Below are 10,000 nucleotides of genomic sequence, written 5' to 3'. Positions count from 1 at the left end.
TATATATATATATGCATTAGTGTAAATACAGGTGGGAAGATTTATTCCGTCCTTCAGTCTTTCTTTGTAAGCTTTTCTTTATCAACTCCTGTCGCTTATTTCTTGTTTAGTATTTTAATAATACTTTTTATGTATTGTCGAGTGATATGACTGTCTTACATTTAGCAGGAGATTGCGTCAGTTTCAAAACAAATCGTATGGAAATGCGCCTTAATAAGTCAAAAAAGAATCATCGAATTTTTTTCCATTATAAAATATTCCTATTAATATTATTTTCTGTGGAACAGGTGCGCTGATAACCCTTCTTGACAGGTATCACTGAACTGACAGGGTGTAACCCAACAAGTGGTGGGGAGCCAGGATCGCCGCGGTGACCCCCAGGGGCACCATGGTCTCGATAATAGTGCCAAGGTCAAGCTAGATTAGGTTATGATTAATACCCAGAGCTACCTCCGGAAATGCAGGCACCAAGTCTGACGCAACTACTGCAAGCAAGGGCTTGTTGAGGTAGGTGCCCTTTCCCGTCTTCGCCAAAGGCCCAGATTACTTGGATCTGGTCCAACCTTCTAGGAGTAAGAACTGCTGATTCATTGAAACGTCACGTCTACGTTCTTCTCTGGAACGCCTAAGAAGGATGTTATTAATTGTTTATTCTTTTTCTTGACAAATATATATTTTTCTCCTGTTGATTCTCTTTCTTGACAGAAATATATATTTTTCTCCTGTTGATTCTCTTTCTTGACAGAAATATATATATTTTTCTCCTGTTGATTCTCTTTCTTGACAGAAATATATATTTTTCTCCTGAAACCTTTTTCTGGGGAAAGTATTAGTAATCTTAAAGAAATTCTATATTGATGATATTTATATAATTTACATAACATTTTGCCATATAGTCTTTAGATATCCAAATATGAATGTTATAAGCATATTTCCTGCACTTTGGTATTCCCATGTGGTCTAGTGGCTAGGATACCTGGCTTTCACCCAGGAGGCCCGGGTTCGATTCCCGGCATGGGAAGATGTTTTCCTAAGGTAGATGTCATGTGCTACACTGGCCTTTCACACAGGAAGAATTTCATTCCCGGATTAGGGGTTAGTTTTCTCAATGGAAGGGTGCTTGACAGGTAGTAAAAAAGAATGAAGAATACGCCTTCCTTTCATTCAGGAAGATAAGGTTTGAGTCCCGGCAGGGCAGATATTTTCTGAATGAAAGATGGGATGAGCTAATGAACAAATCAGTATGAATAGTTCGGGCTTGATCTGATCCCCGCTAGGGAAGATATTTTCCTGCGGGGAGGTGGTATGTCGTATTTAACAAATAAATATAAACCTTAATTAACAAATCAATATGAACAATACACTCGGCTTTCATCCAGGAAGCCCGGAATTAATTTTCGGCATGGGAAGATATTTTCCTAATGAAAAATGGTATAACTTATTTAACAAATCAGTATGAACAGTACACTTGGCTTTCATTCAGGAGACTCGGGAATGATCCCCGGTATTGGTAAGATATTTCCCTAGTGGAAGGTGTATGACCTCATTAACAAATCAGTAGGAATAGTTTTGCATTCACAAAAACAGAATGCTGTCTCCAGTGTCCTGTATACACTTGTGTGCATTTTGTGATAAAAATGCAAAAGTCTCCCTTGTAGTGCATTCCATATATCATGAACCGCACAATAAACTCGATGACACAAAAACTCCTATGCCTAAGATGGATTGAATTGTGAAATATAGGCAGTCAAACCAAGCACTGAAGCACTCTCGGCCAATCGTCACTTGAGGCACTGAATAGGGGTGTGGAGTGGTTGGACAGGGAGATAGAGAGATGCAGGAAATAAAAGAAATGAAGTACAAGGATCTAGAGGTGAAACTGGGAGAAACCCCCCATAGTTGCATTAAGAAGAAACACTTGGAGGTGTTGGTTAGTGAGATTGCTGAGGAAGTTAGAATGGAGTTAGAGTAAAAGGCTAAAAAGTGGATGCAGCCAGGGGCCGTAAAGATGCTGCGAACAACCTTTAGCAAGGCCTAAAATGGCACTTCATAGGATGCACTGACGACGCTACCCCCTACAACGCCTTATGTACTGTTTCTAACTCATATTGGCCTTGAAGCATTTTTTCTTTCACTTGCATTGGTTTGTATTGTATTGTACTCCATTATGTTAAAGTTTTCTTACAAGGTAGTAGACTTGTCCTTTATAAATGTTTGCTCCATTTGGATAATATTAATGACAGGCATTAGCAACACGGGAAATTATAAGTTTTCCATTGTTATGGACAGGGGGTGTTAATAACGACTAATTCCCTACGCTGTTAGGCTTTCTTTTGCCTTTGACACAAAATTGTTTTTGCACATTAATCATTCTCCGCTGTTGTACGATATGAGAGTCCAGGAGCAGATCCCTCATTGGGAAAATGCTATGAAGCCTTAATGAATTGTAGACATGCACGAATATTTTCTGAGCAATTGCTTTTTTCTTTTTAGGAACTTATTTTATGACCTATTGATATAATACTAATTTTATACACATATTAGGGTGTTCAAGTTAATGGTCGTTAATGCTTGCTCAGTATGAATTTTTGAATATTTGAGCTATATGATACTGATTGTTATTGAGCAACCAAAGAAATGTATCCGAGAAGGCTAAGAACCTCTCAATTGCACGATAAAAAGAAGATGCAGTTGATCATTGTGCAGAAAAAAAAATATTAAGTCTTGTATGATACTGCACAAACACAAGACTTTCACCAACAAAATGCTGTTTATAAAGACATCTATGATAAAAACTTAGATAAAAAAGAAAAGTAAACGAAACTGAAATCTCTGACTACTTGTGGCGAGGTAGGCGGGGGACGATTGTAATAAATTTTATTACCCAGGTATCGATGAATGAACACATTTACTACATTCTGTCATGTCTACGGTTTTACAACGACTGTTGAATGGACGATCGATAAGCCAAGGATTCTCAATAAATATTTCATATCTGATTAGATGAGTTTTGAGATTATAAATTATTCTGAAGCATAATTTTGCTACTCTCTTGAGATTAGATTCTACAATGAATAGGGGTCAGGTAAAGACATGTAAATACAACGTGCTTATAGAACGGAATGCACTTTAAGATTACAGCCGATTTTACATCGATAATAGTTGCAAAAACTGTAAGTTTTAAAATAAAAAAAACACATGAGCATCATATGCTCATACGCTTTTTCATCATTTCATTATATTATTCATTTTATTATTCAACGCAGAAAAACCAGATGAATAAAGAATAACCTTTCTATTAGGATTATATTAATTTAGAGAATTGGATTATGCATTCAGGGGAAAAAATAGAAAAATCTTTTTGACAAATTTTTTCCAAATTCATAATCCTTCCTCGTCGATAAGCCTGCAAGATCAAGTGGCCGTAGAGAAAATGCATCTGTTTGTTTGTTTTTTAAGGGGAAAATTAACATATTGTAATTGAATTTGGATACAATTTCATACAATCCTTTCGAGAGAACAGTTAATAGTGGGATTTGCATTTCGCCCTGTCCTTCATTTGAATACAATTGGAACAAGACTTTAAATCCTTTAATTGATATATATATAAATTTAAATATAAATATATATATATATAAATATATATAACAGTTAATATATACATATATAATATATATATATATATATATATATTTGCATATTATAAATATATATATGTCCTATCAGTATATGATTTTCAATATATACTCTTATAAATATATATCTATATATACAAGACAATGTGTATATATATATATATATATATATATATATATATATATTTAAATTGTTTGCCTTCTAATTGATATATATATATATATATATATATATATATATATATATATATATATATATATATATACACACACATATATATATATATATATATATATACAGTATATATAATATTTCAAAAATTTTATTTAATATATAAATTCTATACATACGAGATGATGTAACTTTCAAAAATTTTATTTAATAAAAGTTTGCTGCCATAAGTTTCCCACTTGTTGTGATCCATAAATAAATAAACGTGACCAAAGACTTATGGAATTTTTAATAATCTCTTTCTTAACGTCACCTGACATGTATTCTTTCTACCCAACGACAAATGGACACCTGTTACACGACTGACCACGCATTGCGATGATTAATTTAATGATTCCGACCATTCTACAAGCAAAATTCATGTAAGGAACTTACTTAGGAAATCAAAAGCTCCCAATACACTGAAGCAGCCGTGGAAGCAGCAACAGTTCAGCCTCGATTGACATCTGCTACAAAGATTCAGAATTCTGGTTTTGCTTCCTTTTTCCCAACTCCAAACTTTCCTTCCTACGGCTGTTAAGTCTCAGGTTCTTTATTACTTTTCTTGTTTTATTTTGGCATGTGCTAGAAAAGTACACTTGGTTACCCGCAACATTACTTTTGCACTTAACCTTTCAAAAGAATAAAAAACTGATGAAGAATAACTGAAAATACAAAAAAAATTATTTTACCGAAGAGCAGTGGCTGCTGCGCTTTCGATAATTCCTTTTTCTGAAGGCTTAAAACAAACAAGGGCTACGGTTCGCAGCAAACAATCCCGCAGGTGCCAACGAAAACTTACAAAATTCACTCAAAATCTATTACCACCAAACTGGCTCGTACGGTCCTCCACAAACAAAAACGTATTTCAGGATCACAGCTGGAGGTCGGAAGTGTATAGTGGTTTGTGAAGTACCTCCATTCACCCAACGAACGATTCTCCAGTTATTCTGTGAAAAATGTAAAGAATAAAAAAAGACACTGAGTTGCGATAATGATGAAATGCAGCGAAGGTTTCAGAGATGTAAGGATATCTCATCCCCTTTTATTTCTAATCTCAAGAGAGTAGCAAAATTATGCTGCAGAACATTTCATAACTTCGAAATCAGACATGAAATGTTTTGCTGAGAATCTTATGACCTATCGATCGCCCATCCGACTTTCGTAGTAAAACAATAAGACATACAGAAAGCAATGAACGTGTCCATTTATCGAAACCTGGGTAATAAATTTATGACACCTATTTCCCACCCGCCTTGCCACGTGTAGTAAGGGATTTCTGTTTTGTCTATTTAATTTGATCTTTGTCTTAAGTTCTATCAGAGATATCTTTAATTAGCATTTTGTTGATGAAATTCTTGTGTGATTGGTGTTTTACCAGTTTCTGAATCTTTTCTGCACACTGATCCAACTATCTTTTTGTGTCATGTAATTAGGAGGCTCTTAACCATCCCTTGCACATTTGTTTTAATACTCAATAATATTCATTATCATCATATCGATAAAATATGCAAAACATCATACTGAGCAAGACCATTAACATGCATATGAAAAAATGTGCATTATATCAATGGATTATAGAATAAGTTTTCAAAACAAGAGAAGTAATCAGTCAGAAACTACCTCGTGCATGTCTACCGTTCATCAAGGCTTCATAAAATTTTCCCAGCAGGGATCTGCTCCTGTGCTCTCAAGTCATACATCAGCAGAGAGTGATTAATGTGCAAAAACGATTTTATGTTAGAAAACCATAAAGAGGCTAATAACGTAGGGAATTTATCGTTATTAACACCCCCTGGTGCTAATAATGAAAAATGAATCATTTCATGTGGTGCTGATTTTTCAACTTGGGCAAACATTCATTAAAGACAAGTCTACTAACTTGTAAGAAAACGTCAACAGAAAGGAGAACTCATATGGAAAAACGACACAGAAAAGTGAAAGAAACACAAAATTTGATCTAGAAACACAAAATAAGACCCAATAGGAGCCAGAGCCATCAGTACGCTGGGGCATACTGTAGGCCGTAATAAAAGTTATTTGCAGGGTCCCTACGGCCCCTAGCTGCATGCATTTTTTAGCCTTGAACTCCATTCTCACTTCCTTTCATTAATCTTGCTGTCCAACACCTCCAACCGTTTCTTCTTAATGCAACTGTCGGGGTTTCTCCCAGTTTCACCTTTAGATCCTTGTATTTCATTACCTTCATTTTCTGGATCTATTGCTCTCTCTATCCAACCACTCCACATCCCTGTTCAGTGCCTCAAGTGATGGATGGTCGAGAGTGCTTCAGTGCTTGACTTGACTGCCTAAATTTCACAATTCAATCTATCTTATACATAAGAATATTTATATCATTAAAGCTTATTGTGCATTTCATATGTGGAACGAATTGCGAGGGGGGAAGTTGCATTTTTCACACCCAATGCACACAAATGTATACAGGACACTGGAGACAGCATTATGTTGAAATTTGTGAATGCTATACTATTCATGCTGATATGTTAATGAGGGCATGCCACTGAAGAAATGTCTTGCCATGCCAGAAATCAGTCACGCGTCTCCTGTGTGAAAGCCAGGTGTACTGTTCATACTGATTTTGTTATTGATCTGTTAATTAGGATTAACAGTCAAACAAGATTTCATACATTTTAACAAGCAAATATTCCACCAAAGCATGGAACGAAACCAGGGGTTTCCTGGGTGGAAAGGCAAGCGTTGTAAATACGAATTTATTAGCTAGGTCATGCCATCTGTATTAAGAAAACATCTTCCATGCCGGGAATCGAACCCGGGCCTCCTGGGTGAAAGCCAGGTATCCTAGCCACTAGACCACATGGGAATACTTAATTGCAGGAAATATGCGTATAACATTCGTATGTGGCTACTTCAAGACTATATGACAAAAATGTTATAAATTGGCATCTCTTTTAAGCCGCTAATATTGTTCCCTTAAAAGGGCTTTACAAGGAAAACGTATCTCTCTCAAGTAAAAAAAAATAAAAATAAAAAAATTATTAACCGTTCTCCTTAAGCTTTAGGAAGAGGAACGTAGTCGTGACATCTCAGTGAATCACCTGTTCTCATTCCTAGAAGGTTGGACCAGATCCAAGTAATCTGGCGCAGGCGGCAACGGGGGGACCTACCTCAACAAGCCCTTGCCTGCCGTGGTTGCGTCGGACTTTAGCGCCTGCAGTTCGGGAGGCAGTTCTAACTATTAATGTTATCCTACATAACCTAACCTTGTGTAACCCTGGCACCATTACTGAGTTTCAGGTACCCGTACCCCTGGGAGTCCTCGGGGCGACCCTAGGGCCCTACCACCGGTTGTTCAGTCGTCGCTACCCAGCCCCGTAAGATTAGTCATACCTCGTCAGGAGTATTATCTGCACACCTGTTCCACGGCAGAACACCGAAAATAATATTAATAGAAATAATCTACATAGTAAAGAATCGACGATTCTCTTTGACTTATTAGGGCGCATTTACATACGACGAGTTGTTTTCAAACTGACGTAATCTCCTACCAAATGCAAGACAGACACAACACGACAATGAAAAGTATTATTAATACCAAATAAGAAATAATAGACAAGAGTGGATAAAGAAAAGCTTACAATAAAAGCGTTAAAGACAGAATAAATTTTATATTCTATCCTCCTATCCTACCCGCTGTTTTACATTAGTACATATGAATTTTTCTCTTTTATAAAGGCTTTCAATAACTTTTCACTTAGAAGTAAAAGGGGATGAGATATCCTTACATCTCTGAAATACAATAACAGTTTTCCCCTTCGCTGCATTTCATCATTATCGCAACTCATTGTCTTTTTATTCTTTATATTTTTCACAGAATAACTGGAGAATCGTTCGTTGGGTGAAAAGAGTACTTCACAAAGCACTACACACTTCCGGCCTCCAGCTGTGATCCTGAAATACGTGTCTGTGTCTGTGTCTGTGTTGTGTCTGTGGAGGACCATACAGTACGAGCCAGTTGTGTGGTAACGGATTTTCGAGTGAATTTTGGAAGTTTTCGTTGGCACCTGCAGGATTGTTTTCTGTAAACCCTAGCCCTTGTTTGTTTTGAGCCTTTCAGAAAAAGTTATTACCGGAAGCGCAGCAGCCACTGCTCTTTGTCAAAATATTTTTTGTTTTTTTGTTTTTAGTTATTATTCAGTAGTTTATTATTCTTTTCAAATTTCAACAGGTGGGGAACTTATGGCAAGTCATCTAAGGATTTTATAAAAGGAAAACTTGAAAATTAAAGAAAGACATATACATACATACATACGTACTGTCACAAACGCCTTGTTAATTAGTTATTTTTATTTTTCTTCTTGATTTTCGAATATAAGTTAAAGTAAAAGTTTCATTTCCAGTGTATTAGTAACGTACATTTCAAAAAAAGTGCTAGTTTTGAAATTTCCACTCAAGCGTTCCCATGCCTTCCACTTCCGGGTTAAGCCAACGCAGGTGTTTAATGAGAAATAATGCATGACCGTACCCCAAGTCATTACTGATCTGACCTAACCCCAGTAATCTGCGCTCGAGGTGACGATTTCGGCAGCCACTTGCAATTACTGCGACCCTGTGAGAGTTCTTTCCCTAGCCACTATTGTTCTCAAGTTCCCAGCCAATATTGTCACTTTGAGCTCTGAGGAGTTTCCCCTCTATTTCAACTACCTGCCATGCCATTAAGGATCACAGCCTTGACCTGACCCACACCTGCATCCCCACCTACTCATCCTGAACTCGCCCATCTAATTATCAACCGATTTCTACCTTTCCTCCTTGAACATTTTATTGGCCGCCATTCAACGACCTTTGTAGCCACCTGGCTGGATTATCAACGTGCCCCGAGAAGAGGACAATGGAAGACCCCATTAAGAAGAGGCTGTCAGAAATGTTAAAAACACGACCACCGTCGGCGCCGATTGTGGCATATATACAGGCTCCAACGGACCACTTTTTGCTAGTTACTCCTAAGACGTCACCTTGCTAGTATACCTTCTGCTAATCACTCTCACGACGTCACTCTGCTAGACGTCACTCCACTCATTAACCTGACGACGCCACTCTGTCCAGAAGTTTGCTGAGTCTCTGATCAAGTCTGACTTGACGTCCCCCTTTCACTGTCACGCTGAAGATTGCCTTATCCAGCTGCTTACCCTCTGCATGCTCTCTTGCTAACCCATCAATGCCCTTTATGCTTTGTCTCATTTCCTCTATGGTGGGGAACCCTAAGTGATAATGTTCCAGTTGACACCCTACTGCAGAAACCTGGCTCTACGAACCTCACGTCTTGTCCACAGACTAAGGTAATATGATTGGAAGTTGTTTGTCGGCCTCACCAATTTTATCTTACCCGTTTTCCACCTGTTCCCCCATTTTCTGATGTCCATAACGTTTTACTCTCCCTCAGAGTGTGTTGTGATTTTGATTGTGGTGATTTTTTTTATCAATAGTGGAAATCTAGTGTTAATTTGAGTATATGTGTTTTGAGATTTGCTTACGTATTTCCAGTTCATTATTATTAGAGTCCTTTCGTGTGTTTTCAGCTTTTCCTGCTATTGCAGATTCATGGTTCGCGTGCCTGTTGCGTGATATCAACTGTAGATCAATGGTGCCATCTTTCTGCATACCCACGTGCCATATCTAGTCAAGGTATCCGGACTATCAGTGCTGTCCCGCTCTCGCCTAACATACCCCACCCTGTGCATTCTTCGGATCCTCACTCATACCTATTGCTTGTTAGCCCATGAAGGCCTAGCGTTAAAAACTCGCAGTTTTGTGCCACTTTTCTATAGTGTTTGTGATTCTATTAACGTAACTTTGGTAGCGTCATGGGGCTCCATTGACAGTTCCTGTAAATATTTCATCTTCTGACATCTCTTAGTGAATTATACTATTTAGTGGAAAACATAAGTTTAGCTCCATTCCTTACTGTATTGGTAATTCTGAGTATACCGCTTTGGAACTTTCCTGTGCACCGGAGTGCAGCCACCCTTAGCCATGTTTTGTTATCAAAGGTCAAAATTAGAGCCATCTTTTTCTCCTAACGGCAGCGCGAACGTGACAATATATATATTGGTAGGCAAATGTTTCAAATTCACTGTACCGATAGAGATATTGTTGAAAAATAAGACATCGATGG

The 10,000-nt window shown here is 37.5% G+C and overlaps 2 non-coding genes across 2 annotated transcripts; one reads left to right on the top strand and one right to left on the bottom strand.

Annotated features, from left to right (window-relative positions):
• Positions 1-949: 949 nt before the first annotated feature.
• TRNAE-UUC (transfer RNA glutamic acid (anticodon UUC)) lies at positions 950-1,021 on the top strand. The gene has a single exon. It is a non-coding gene; the product is annotated as a tRNA-Glu (tRNA).
• Positions 1,022-6,616: 5,595 nt separating this feature from the next.
• Positions 6,617-6,688, bottom strand: TRNAE-UUC (transfer RNA glutamic acid (anticodon UUC)). The gene has a single exon. It is a non-coding gene; the product is annotated as a tRNA-Glu (tRNA).
• Between the last annotated feature and the right edge of the window lie 3,312 nt (positions 6,689-10,000).

This window comes from Macrobrachium rosenbergii, chromosome 41 (genome assembly GCF_040412425.1).
Source record: "Macrobrachium rosenbergii isolate ZJJX-2024 chromosome 41, ASM4041242v1, whole genome shotgun sequence".
NCBI classification, from domain to species: Eukaryota; Metazoa; Arthropoda; class Malacostraca; order Decapoda; family Palaemonidae; genus Macrobrachium; species Macrobrachium rosenbergii.
This window is presented reverse-complemented; position numbering and strand designations above follow the sequence as displayed.